At 40.1% G+C, this 13,752-nt stretch overlaps 1 protein-coding gene and 1 non-coding gene across 6 annotated transcripts in view; one reads left to right on the forward strand and one right to left on the reverse strand.

The window, feature by feature from the left end:
• TRPM6 (transient receptor potential cation channel subfamily M member 6) overlaps nucleotides 1-13,752 on the reverse strand; it is a 146,985-nt gene that overhangs the window by 96,978 nt on the left and 36,255 nt on the right. The window lies entirely within an intron of this gene.
• On the forward strand, nucleotides 10,865-10,944 carry LOC136148801 (small nucleolar RNA U2-19). Its single transcript, XR_010659572.1, has one exon. It is a non-coding gene; the product is annotated as a small nucleolar RNA U2-19 (small nucleolar RNA).

Raw genomic sequence — 13,752 nt, forward strand, 5'->3', positions numbered from 1 at the left:
AAGAAGGGTGAGAGAAAAGATATAAAATGTTTAGGTGTGGGTAATTTCAATGCCATTCCACATTCAGAAGTACAGCATGACCACGAGAAGCAGCTCTCAAAGTCTGGGGAGTTAGAGCTCCATATTCATTAAATTTACCAAGGACCTTCACAGAACTTTTACTTGTGGAATATAGCTACCAATATTTATATATTAGAAATTAAAACTGGGACTCTTTAAAGTATCTCTCCATCAATTCATTTAAAAAATCAATAATTATAATCAACCGAGTACATGTTAAAATAAATAATATATTTTTCATGAAAAGTATTTTTTAAAAGGTCTATGAGAAAAGCATTGCATTTGTGTCTGGCTTAAACCAACAGGATTCTTATATCTGCTTCTGCATTCAATCTGTTACAAAGTGGTTTTGGTTGATGTACATAAAAAGAATTGACCCGACAGGGACATGGAGTTGGAAAAAGGAAATACTATTTTATTAAACATTTTAGATATCATGGATTTGTCATGTAACGTCTGGAAAACTCCACTGTATGCTTATGATAGAATGAGTGAAAGAGGAAAATGTACCAGTATAAAAATAATTTTGACTTTGAGGAACTCTGAAAGAGTATCAAAGATCCTGAGTAGTCCCCTGGGGTACCACATTTGAAAGATCACTGCCTAAAAGTGACCACACATAGGCAGTGGGGTTCAGTATGAATGAGACAGGATCTGCCATTTCCTGGCTGGGCTCAGGTCCCACACGCACATCTTAGTCTGCCCACCTCATCTCAGTGAGTGCACTGCAGTATTTCAACATCACCTACTTAATCTGGTGTTCAACTGAAGAAAATTCCAACATAGAGAAAAAAGCAGTTAGAGATCAAATCTTCACATACTTCTCTTTCTGAGCAATGTAGGAGATTTTTGAAGGATACATTTGACTGCATTTATTTTTACTTTTACATCTGACTTTAGTAACTACCACATGGATCCTCCCAAAGACGTCACTGGTTAGTACCAGGCATAAGCCCTCCAGAACTCACAGGCAGTATATGTTTTGTCAGTCTACCTACTCCTCCATTGATACTTATAATAATAATAGTTTTATTCATTCATTCATTCAAAATACTTCGATGGGCATATTATATAATTCTAATAAAAATAATAAATAAATTGGGTCCCAGAGACTAACACCAAAAGAGAAGAACCTATGTTTACTGATAGATATTAATACCAAGGATGGCACAAGGGCAGGCTGTGGGACTCCTTGGAAGTAGAAATCCCTTCTGTCTGCCAGTATTTGGGGGAGGCTTCAAGGAGGTCACAAAACTTAAGAAAGTCCTTGAAAGATGACAAAGATTTTTTTCCCTGCACATCATGTAGGATCTTAAGTTCCTCAACCAGGGATCAAACTTACATGCCTTGAATTGGAAGTTTGGAGTCTTAACCATGGAACTTCCAGGGAAGCCCCCAGAAGATGACAAAGGTTTTGAAAGGTGACTAATGAAGTTCAATGGTGGTTAGAAATGTAGAGACTTAGGCCTGGAGAAGAATTCAGAAGACACCAATGTTAAGGTACAACAAAAGCCACAAAGTCACTGAGGAGGAGAAAACAGAGAAGATAAAAGAGCCAGAAACCTTTGGGAACATCTGACCATGTTGGAGAAGACTCTTGAGAGTCCCTTGAACTGCAAGCAGATCCAACCAATCCATCCTAAAGGAGATCAGTCCTGGGTGTTCATTGGAAGGATTGATGCTGAAGCTGAAACTCCAGTACTTTGGCCACCTCATGTGAAGAGTTGACTCACTGGAAAAGACCCTGATGCTGGGAGGGATTGGGGGCAGGAGGAGAAGGGGACGACAGAGGATGAGATGGCTGGATGGCATCACCGACTCGATGGGCATGAGTTTGAGTAAACTCCGGGAGTTGGTGATGGACAGGGAGGCCTGGCGTGCTGTGATTCATGGGGTCGCAAAGAGTCAGACATGACTGAGTGACTGAACTGAACTGAAGCATAGGGTATAGAATAAAGTTCAGGGAATAAAAATCAGAGTTATTAATCGGGGTGACATGATACCTGAAGCTGAGAAGGGAGAAAATTTTTCTTTCTAAATTTTGTATTATTACAAAAGTAGCTACTTTCAAAGAGATACTGAGAAGTGTTTAGTAATGAAAAGAAAGTAAGAAGGACAATTTTTGTTGTCCATGACAAACACACAGATTGAGAGAGAATCAGGAAGTAGGTTGTAAAACAGAGAAGGCAGCTAGTGTAAGATATCCTTGAAAGAAAGAAAGAAAACAGTCACTAGATCAACAATATAAAGCAAAGTCAATGCTCATGTAGACTTTTATATACGTCAAGGGCTGTGCTAAATGCATTACATGCTATTCACAGCTGTGAGACAGATACAATTACCGCCTCTACAGAACGGAGCAGGTTCTATGGAATACACGCACTAGCACTCTTTTGCGGAGAAGGCAATGGCACCCCACTCCAGTACTCTTGTCTGGAAAATTCCATGGACGGAGGAGCATGGTAGGCTGCAGTCCATGGGGTCGCGAAGAGTCAGACACGACTGAAGCGACTTAGCAGCAGCAGCACTCTTTTGCACTGTGTTTAACAGACAAAGTTGAGAGGTTGACTTTATGTTAACAAAGCTGGAAACATGTATGCAGATAAAAGAGTGAAGATGGAAGAGAGAATAAAAATGACTTTAGAGACTCTGGGGTGAGAAGCAGGAAACAAAATAATATGAATAGTCAAGGAGGAAGACTCAGCCTTGAGGAAAATGCTTCCTGTGACAGAGGCAAGCAGTAGAGTGGCAAACTTTCCCTTCTTGGTAATTCTGCTCCAGCCCCTCTTATCTATGCTTTTCAGAATACGCTTTATGCTCTCCACATCTCCATTTAGCTGTGATGGCTGCAAATCTCAGCATTCTCCTTTGCTCATCTTAACCAGACAGAAAGGCAGGTGATACACATGTGGAATCACAGTGCCCCTTTTCATTACTAGCTCTTTATAATACATTATCAGCATAGCACAGTATCTTTTCTGTGAACCACAAAGCATAGGAAATGCTCTCTCAGTAGAGGATCCAACAAACTTCAAATTGATGCAGGTGGGGCTTCCCTGGCAGTCCAGTGGTTAAGACTCCACTCTTGCAGTGCAGGGAGCACGGATTTGATTCCTGGTCAGGGAACTAAGATCCCACATCCCATGAGGCACAGCCAAAAAAAACAAAAGAAGAAAGAAAGATGGGGAACACCAAGAGTATCTCACTGTTACCCTATGGAGAAACTATCATATGACTTTCCAGGAACGTCCCTAATACACTAACCAAAAAAAAAAAAAATATGTGCCCAGAGGACTAGACTGTGTGACATGTAATTGGAGATTTCAGGCAAGTGGACAAGTCAGAGCAAGGTATAATGAAAGGAAAGGAAGTGGAGAGCAAGGGCAAGGTAAATGTGTTTCCTTCTCTAGTCTGTAAGAAATCTCTATCAGAAAACTGGATAAATCCTATTCTTCCTGGGTAATTCACCCCAGGGATTGTTAAAATAATTTCCAACTGCCCAGCTATCCAGCTATACATTTTCCTCAGCATTTCTTTAGCTACACTTAGAAATAGGTACTCTGCTTATATTTAAAAAAAATAATTACAATCACTTTAGGTAAACATTTTACAACTGTGTGCATAACTGCTACTTAGAACAGATTTGCTGTAATGTTACAGTAGCAGGTCATAGCTAGCTCAGGTGGTAAAGAATCCACCTGCAATGCAGGAGACCTGAGTTCAACCCCCTGGATTGGGAAGATGCCCTGGAGAAGGAAAAAGCAACCCACTCCAGTGTTCTAGCCTGGGAAATCCCATGGACAGAGGAGCTTGGTATGCTACAGTACATGGGGTCGCCAAGATTCGGACATGACTTAGCAACTAAGCCACAACAACCACCACCATAATGTCATAATTGTTAAAATTATAACATTAGTTATAGTTCTTGGATTTCTCTTAGTTCTTGGACTCTAAACCTTTACTCTTTCATGGAACATGTTAGCCAAGCCCCAGTAACTTTTTTTTTAATAAGTAATTTTGAAAATGGTGTAAATGTCACCAGTACAACAGATAAGAAAGGAGAAAATCTTTTCTGCTCATATAAGCAGTTGGAAAACGTTTTCTGTTCATATGACTCTCCAGAAGGAATAAACTATCCATTGTTCCCCTAATTATATTTCATCAAGGATCGCCTTTGAGGATATCACACACTTGTTTCCACAGAATGCAATTTTGGTATATTCTTTTCCAAGAGACTTCCATCCTTTATCAACTAAGAATATTACCTCCCCTAAATCTTACATCTTAATGTAAGATGTTTACATTTATCTTTAGGATTTTTTAACTTAGTTTTTAAAATCTTTAAAATGTTTAACTTAAAAGATAGAAATTGTTAAGATTTTTATCTGAATTTAAGCTGAAAGATGTAGGGTAGGGTACAAATCAGGTTGGTTGTTTGTTTCTTTTTCTCAGAAAAAAATCACATCCAGAACAAACAATTCCCCTAAAATTCAAGGAGGAAAAAGATGTTTTTATGGAATGAGGTTGGTCCAGGAAGTTGAGAATCAGAAGTGTCAGTGGGGTACCAAGAATTCTGTAAGCAACAAAGGTTGGCAGATATGAAATACCATTTGCTAGGGAAAAAGTTCCCAACTTCTCTTTCTGGTTGTTATATTTGATTTTCAAAGTTCCCATATTGTTGTTTAGAGACTGACTGTACTTTCAATGCAATTCAGGAAGTAAAGGGGAACACAGTTATTGCACAATGCCTTTTTCTAAGTCATTGAAAGCCAAACTACACAACAGGTTTTCATTTCCACTGGGTATTGACTATTAAGACATTTCTTCTATATCTAATTTCTTCTGCTATTTTAAGATGAGAAGAAGTATATTCTATTCATAAGGAAGAGACCTTGAAATGACCTAAAAAGACAATTCTAAAAAAGTGATTAAACAAAAGAAAAGCAACTTTCTCCTTTAAAGAAGGTGTCACTCAAATGCTCACATATTTTGTGACTGTATTAAAAAGAAGACAGTCCTACCTTAGTCACTGAGGAAGACTCTCTTCCCTGACTTAAGTCAGGCTATTTCTGACTTGAATCCTCTTTCTAACTAGGCCTCAAATTTGGGCTCTGTCATTAGCTCACTTAGTCAGTTTTTTAGAATACAGCTGAGTTAATTTAGCAAAAATCCCCCACGCTTGGTATCTGATCACTCCACTCTGGCCCAGCTTCCACAAGACTCCTGTTGAGTGGTCTAGTAAGAATCCCCAGCCTTGATGTTTCCTCTTAACCTTTCTCATTCACTGATGGTATCCTGCTCCTTGCCAATAAATCTCCACTTCCCTTGTCTTTGGAGTTAAGCCCTATCTCTCTTGCCTCCCGAAAACTCCCATTGCAATCATTTTTTCTTGACTGGTCTTCCTTGTTCTCTTTAACAAATGTCATGAAAATTTTTTCTTTAACAAAACCCACCCACCATACATACACACACACACATACACACACACATCACTGTCTGCGGGTTAGAAAACAACACTGACAACATATTGGGATTCCAGTAATTCTTAGAAACTCTCTCCTGGGCTGAAACTTACAGAGCTTGTCCCTTCAGTTAAACTGAAATGAAGGACTCTGACATCAAGGAGACCCCACAGAGAAGGACTTCAGATGTCTCCTTCTGGGTAAATGGCTCCTATTCCTTCATCTACCACTCTGCTTTTCACACTCAGTATTTGCTGAACCCAAATACCAGCCAGCAAGATGCACTTTCCAGCTGAAATATCTCCACAAAAAGAGCTGCTTCTCAAAATGTGGTTTCTCTTGGAAATAGTGGCTATTCTTGCAAGTAGTGGCTATTAACAGCTCAAGAGACCAAAACATGAGCCTGAGAGGTTTGCCTCTTTATCTCATCCAAGAACAAAGATCCAATTTATAAAGTCTTCTGCCAAGTCACTGACTCCCTCCTAGTTTGTCTTTCTTAACACTGTCCCAGGGAATTCCCTGGCAGTCCAGTGGGCAAGACTCCACACTGTCACTGCTATGCCCTGCGTTCAATCCCTGGTCACAGAACTAAGATCCCACAAGCTGTGTGGTGTAGCAAAAAAAGAAAAGACTGCCCTAAAGACTCTAGCTAATACTACAAAGAGTTTAAATCTTAAGATTTTGGACTCCCTTTGTTTTAATCCAGCAAGATCTACTCACTTGACCTGATCACAGAACAATACTGACTACTTGGAATCTGAGTTTCTCTAGGCCAGATAAGGACAAGAATAGGGAAGTTTGGTTTTTATTTGTTTGTTTTAAATCACTTTAAACAGACACTAACAGAGGTGACAAAGGTCAGTCAAGATTAACCGATCCAGGCCAAGGATCTGTAAAGTACCCTCTGGACTGAAATCCTTCTGGGAGGAAAATTCTCTTTCCTAAGATAACAAGATTCAGTTTATAGAAAAAAACAAAAAACAAAAAACTCTTAGCTCTTTAAAATATCAACAGAGAAAAAAATAAAAAAATTAAAAAAAATAAAATATCAACAGAGGATATCTATTTTCTCCAGGAAGAAGAAAGGTGCTCTTTTTTTTTTTTGAAAGGTGCTCTTATATTCAAAGGTCAACCTGCTCCACTATAAGCTAATAACCTGTGATGTTCTATGTTGTTGTTTGGTCTCTAAGTCATGTCCGACTCCTTTGAGGATCCATGGACTGTAGGCTGCTCACCAGGCTCCTCTGGGAACTCCTCCCGAGTTTCCCAGGCGAGAATACTAGAGAGGGTTGCCCTTTCCTTCTCCAGAGGATCTTCCCAACCCAGGGAAGGAACCTGGGTCTCCTGCATTGGCAGATGAATTCTTTATCACTGAGCCACCTTGGAAGCCCATCCTATTCTATACGCTTACTTGCTAAGTCGCTTCAGTCATGTCCCACCCACTCTTGCGACCCTATGGACTGTAGCCCACCAGACTCCTCTGTCCATGGGATCTCCCAGGCAAGAATACGAGAGTGGGTTGCCATTTCCTCCTCCAGGGACTCTTCCCAACCCAGGGATTGAACCCAAGTCTCTATGGTCTCCTGCACTGCTATGCAGGTTCTTTACAACTAATGTCACCTGGAAAGCCCTAAGATAATACAAATAGCAGGTATCTTAGTTGGGCTACTGTAACAGAATACCATAGGCTGGATGGCTCACACTACAAGTATTTATTTCTCAACATTCTATAGGCTGGAAGTCCAAGATCGGGGTGCCCTCATGGTTGGGTTCTGGTGGGAACTCTCTTCTTGTTTACAATAGCCACCTGCTTATTATAATTCCACATGGCAGAGAAAGCATTCAAATCTTTTGTGTCTCTTGTAAGAGCACTAATCCCACTCATGAGCGCTTCATTCTGATGAAGACTTAATTATTTCCCAAAGGTTCCACCTCCAAATACCATCACATTGTAGATTGGAGCTTCAATAAATGAACTTGGGGGGGACACAAACATTTAGTCCACAGCAGCAAGGTAACAATTTACTCAGCACTCTCTATGCACCCACTTGCACAAGGCAAAGCACTTTGTTTATATTAACTTTGCCCCAGAACATGTGGGAAGTAGTTTCAGTTATTATCTCCATTTTACAAATGAGGACACTGAGTCAGAGAGGTTGAGTAATTTTCCCAAGAACACAATAGTTCATAAAAATGACACCAGGATTCAAATATGGGCAGTCATATTCAAGTCCACACCTTTAATGACTTCATTTCACCATCATTTACCCTCAGAACTTGCACGTGTACCAACCCCTGAAGCTGAACAATGATTTGGGGTTTCCAAATCACTTCCTGAAGATCTGATCCTCACACAAATCCCATAAGGTCCTTAGCAGATATAAGAGTGACATAAAGCACATGAAGTGCCCAGAAAATTCTCTGCTTCATACCCCAACCTCTGTGGGTATCCTTAGATCCAGAGAGAGATATCAAGAGGGTCATAAACCCCTAGAAATTGTGTAACAACTTTTGCATGGATATGAATACATGCATTTCTCAAGAGAAAATCTCAAGAGCTCTATTGAAAATAAGTGCTGCACAAGGGTCTGAATATGCTGTTCTCCATAGAAGATATACAACTGACCAGGGAACACAGGAAGATTTTCCACATCAAAAGTCATTTAAATGCAAATCTAAATCACAGTGAGATACCTCTTCACACCTACTAGGATGGCTATAATCAAAAATTCAGACAATACAAAGTATTGGCAAGGATGGGGAGAAATTGGAACTCTCATAGATCACTAGTGGGCATGGAATGCAGTACAGGCGCTGTGGAAAAGTCTGGAGGTCCCTCAAATGGCTAAACACAGAATTACCATATGATCCCGCTAGTCCATTTCTAAGTATCTACCCAAGAGAAATGAAAGCAAATGTCCACACAAAACCCTGTATGCAAATGTTCATAGCAGTATAGACAAAAAAAAAAGCAAAAACAACAAAAATATCCCATCAAGGGATGAGTGGACAAATAAAACATGATATATCCACACAATGAAACATTATTTAGTGATAGAAAGAAGTACCGTTACATGCTACAACATGGATGAACCGTGAAAATGTTATGCAAAGTGAAAGGAATCAGTCACAAAGGCATATACATTGTATGAGTCTATTTATATAAAATGCCCAGAATAGGCAAATCCATAGAGAAAGAAAGTACACCAGTGGTTGCCTGCGGCTGATGGAGTTGGAGGGACAGCTAAGGAGGATGAGGGATGGTGGGTATGTTCTAAAATTGACTGTGGTGATGGATGCACAGCTCTGTGAAGATAAAAAAAAAACTCATTAAATAATATAATTTAACTGTGTGAGTTATATGATATGTGAATATATCCCAATAAATCCACTAAAAAAATTTTAAGGAGGAAGTGGCACAGGCAGAAAGAGAGAAAAAACCCCAAATAAACCCATAAATAATCTGGGTTTAACCATAGTGGAAAACAAAATACAGACATGTTTCTATCAATAGGAAGAAAGCAAGCCATGAATATGCTTTGTTCAGCCCATAAAGTGTTTTCAAAAATCTTTGAAGCAACTAGAAAAATGTAAAAACCCAGAGGTTTCATGTTCAACAAAAAATCTATACATCCGCATTTTCCTTAACAAGGAGCAAAGTTTAAACAAACAAGCAAACAAAAAACAGAATCTGGTAATACTAGGTTGCATCCTAATTTGGCAACGGTCTGTTAAGGCCAAGGGTGGGCAGTCATTTTTAGACAGAGCTTAAATTGCCCAGTAAGCCTGTGTGCCCAGCAGGTCAGGTTTCCACTGTGAGTTTTTGAGTCACTTATCTGTAGCTTTCATCAGATTGTCAAAGGAATCTCTAACTCCAAGCACATTCACAGCCTTTAGAAAGAAGCAGCCAGCAAAGAGTGGCCATTTGCTTTACAGATAAGAAAACTGACCTAACTTGCCTGAGGCCAGGAGAATGTGCAGTCAGCAGTGAAACTACTTTTTCTGACTCTTGGTTACTTTCATTACTCTTCTGGCCTCCCTGATGATATTTCTAGAACATCTACAATTACCATATCCTATTCTCTTTTCCAGCAACAAGTGAGAGAAATCAGTGAGAAAGGAAAGAACTTGCTAGACATTCCAAAATGGCATATGATTTTCAGGCTCTATGATCTTCTAATCACACGCAAATTTTGCCTGGACCTAAATTCCTTTGGTTTGTGTGGGCAACCTGAGCTGTCCTCCTATCCCATAGCCCAAGGAAGATAAAAAAAAAATGTTAAACTCTCAGGACAAGGAAATAATCCCAAGAGTATGTTTTCTCCAAAGTTATCAGCACTCCTGCTATAGAAAGCACAAGTTGCTGACAGATAAAAATGGTTCCATCCCTGGTACAGGTGGTTTGCTGGTGTCAAAAATGACTATTTGGGCTTCCCTAGTGGCTCAGTTGGAGAAGACAATGACAACCCACTCCAGTACTCTTGCCTGGAAAATCCCATGGATGGAGGAGCCTTGTAGGCTGCAGTCCATGGGGTCGCTAAGAGTTGGACACGACTGATCGACTTCATTTTCACTTTTCACTTTCATGCACTGGAGAAGGAAATGGCAACCCACTCCAGTGTTCTTGCCTGGGAGAATCCCAGGGACAGAGGAGCCTGGTGGGCTGCCGTCTATGGGGTCGCACAGAGTCGGACACGACTGAAGCGACTTAGCAGCAGCAGCAGCAGTGGCTCAGTAGCCTGGAGGGCTACAGTCCACGGGGCCACAAAGAGCTGGACACGACTGAGCCACGAATACTTTCACTTTCACTTTTAGTGGCTCAGTGGTAAAGAATCCGCCTGCTAATGCAGGAGACACAGGTTCCATCACTGGTCCAGGAAGTTCCCACATGTCGTGAAGCAGCTAAGCCCGTGCACCACAACTATGGAGCCTGTGCTCTAGAGCCTGGGAACCAGGACTACACAGCCCATATGCCACAAGTGCTGAGGCCCACACACCCCAGAGCCCATGTTCTGCAGCAAGAGAGTAGTTCCAGCTCTCTGCAACTAGAGAAAAGCCTGGGCAGCAACAGAGACCCAGAATAGGCAAAAATAAATAAATACATAAAATTACTTTTTAAAAATAAAGCACATAATTGAAAAAAAAAAAAAAACTATTTACAAGAAGCTCCAAGTCCACAGTAGGTAAAGTGAGGAGAGAATGTCACTTGTTTATAGTCATTTACCCCACAGAGCTTTGAGTTTGCCTGGGAAGAAAATTCTATATGATGCCGACACATAGTTTAGGGTGAGGTGGGAGAATAATGAACAACCCATTCTGTGAGATCTGCTCTAACTGAAGAGGATTAATGATGAAAATAGCCAAATCTGAGCGCCAGAAGATCTCTGAGTCCACCTGATGTATGATCTCAGTAGTTCTGAAAAGCAAGAGAATAATTTAAAATAAGGTGTGTGTGTGTGTGTAAAGGTGACAGTGAATAACTGAGGATTCACTGATGGATAAGTGAGAGTGGGCTGGGGGTGTGCATGTATGAAAGGCTGATCAGTTCTGAGCAATGATGACAAGGTTTTACTACAGACCCTCATAACTACACTTGATCTGAGCTCAGGGAAATAGAAAAAAAAAAAGAAGAAGAAGAACAACCCAGTTCACCAGGCTGATCTCTCCAATTAAAACACACAGCACATCTGCAACCCCTGGATACCTGACTCTTATGTGATCTGGGTGGGCGTCAAGATCCAGAGCCAGCAAATGGCAGAGGATCATTCCACATCAGGCCAGGGCTGGAAAATAAATGCCAGCTGGGAAACTGCAGGAGAACTAGGGCCAGGGAAGGCACCTGTCTGTGCCATGCAAGCAGTAAAAGTCATCTTCTCCAGTCCAAACAGACCAGAAGGCTCTCACCGAGAGGCACGTGCTTACAAAACCAGGAAAAGAATGAAACTTTTAAGGCAAACAAAATGACCACTTCTCACTTCTCTCAATTGTGTAATTCTGAAATAGTCTCAAAGTTTATCTGTGCCATAAACAACTTAGGGACGTTTTCCCCAAAGATATGAAAATGCCAAAACTCATGGGAAAAAAAAAATGAAAAATAGCACTGGGCTACCATCAACAAAGGGACATGCTAAAGGTTCTGGTGCCAAGAAGAGTTTCCAGGGAAGTCCATTGTTACCCCAACCCCTAAAAAAGACATGATTCCATGCAAAAGTTGAACCTAGCTAAAAACAGGTTCAATCATGAGTTTAAAGTATAGGACAGGGCTTCCCTGGTGGCTCAGTGGTAAAGAACTGGCCTGTCAATGCAGGAGGCACAGTTTCAATCCCTGGTCTGGGAAAATGCCACATGCCTTGGAGCAACGGAGCCTGAGCACCACAACTATGCAGCCTGTGCTCTAGAACTCGGGAGCCACAGCCACTGAAGTCCACATGCACGAGAGCCTGTGCTCCACAACAAAAGAAGTCGCTGCAATGAAAACCCACGCACCACAACCAGAGAGTAGTCCCCGATCTCTGCAACGAGAGAAAAGCAATGGAGACCCAGCGCTGTGAAAAATAAAATGAAAATTACAAAGTAGAGGACAAACCCCACTATGGAGCTTGTGTGAACTTTTTTTTCTTATTTTTTAAAAAATGGTGGTAAAATACACATAATGTAGAATTTACCATCTTAGCCATTCTATAGTCTGCAGTTTAGTATTAACTCTATTTAAACTTATGCAACCAAACTCTAGGATGTTTTCATCCTGCAAAAATTAAACTTTATTCCCATTACACAACTTCTCATTTCCCAGTCTTCCAGGCTCTAGCAATCATCATTCTACTTTTTCTTTCTGTGCACTGGACTACTTTAGACATCTCATTTAAATAGAATCATTCAATATTTGTCTTTTCGTGACTGAGCACTGCATCTAGCATAATGTCCTCAAGGTTCATCCATGATGTAGCATGGTACAAGAATTCCTTCTTTTTTAAGGCTGAATAATATTCCATTGTATGTGTATATCGTGTTTATCTATTCAGAATATCCATTTCTGTATCTCAGAGGTATGGTTCTGTTGAGCTGGTGGCACAGAAGTTATGGAGTCCAATTTGTAATGGTTGTTTTCTATGGAGAAAGACAGACAGACGTGATTGAATGATGTGTGTACCCAAGGAGAGGAAAAACAAGCTCATTAAAGCTGCAGCTGCACTCAATTCCAACATCTAGAACCATCTCACCATCACTGCCTACCTCAAAAATAAAGGTTTTCTTAACTGTATATTCCCAGGTTCTGGAACAGGATTTAGCATACAGTTAACACTCAGTAATTACTTATTGGCTGAGTGAAACTAGAAGAGTAATTGTGCAGAAAATTTTATATGCTTGATTTTGAATGATCCAATTCATCTGAATATATTACCCAGGAAAGCATCAGTTTGTACTGACATGGAAAAATAGTCCAAGAACTACTTTTAAAGGAATCAGGTTGCATATCAATAATCAGTATAATTTCCTTTATGTAAAAACAAATGCACAAATCAAAACAAGATATTGTATATAGTAATATAAAATAATAATGTACTGAAATAATATGCTTCAAATCCAATGGTTTGGTTACTTCTAGGTTTAAGAGAGATGAGGAGCAAAGACAGAAAGGAAACTTTCTGTTTGAATTTCTATTTGTAGGGTTTGAATTATTTACCAAAAGAACATATTTTTATATTATTAGTGAAACTTTGGTAAGAAAAAAAAATATGGAAGGATAATATGTCACAAGAATACACTGATTCAGGGACTTCCCTGGCGGTCCCTGGTTAACATTCACCTTCCAAGTGCAGAGAAGTGTGTGTTCAATCCCTGGTAAGGGACCTAAGTTCCCGCATGCCTTGCTACCAAAAAATAAAAGACACAATATTGTAACCAATTCAATAAAGACCTTAAAAATGATCCACATCAAAAAAAATATTGAAAAAAAGGAATACATTGATTCAGTTTACATGTAACCTTTCTCAAAGACCTACTGGAGAATGTGCTCCACCAAAATAATGGGAAATAAGAAAGACAACGATATGGGATCCAAGAAATAGGATCCAATATTAGAGAGACTCAAAGGGAATCTCCAAAAGGATGGTAAAGAGAGAAGTTAACAGCTGTGCACCCAACACCAAGGACCACCATCCTAGACAAGCAAAGCGGGTCAAAATGCAGTATTCCACAAGATAAAACTGACTGAAATAGCCATTGCAGT

Source organism: Muntiacus reevesi, chromosome 17 (genome assembly GCF_963930625.1).
Source record: "Muntiacus reevesi chromosome 17, mMunRee1.1, whole genome shotgun sequence".
Classification (NCBI taxonomy): domain Eukaryota; kingdom Metazoa; phylum Chordata; class Mammalia; order Artiodactyla; family Cervidae; genus Muntiacus; species Muntiacus reevesi.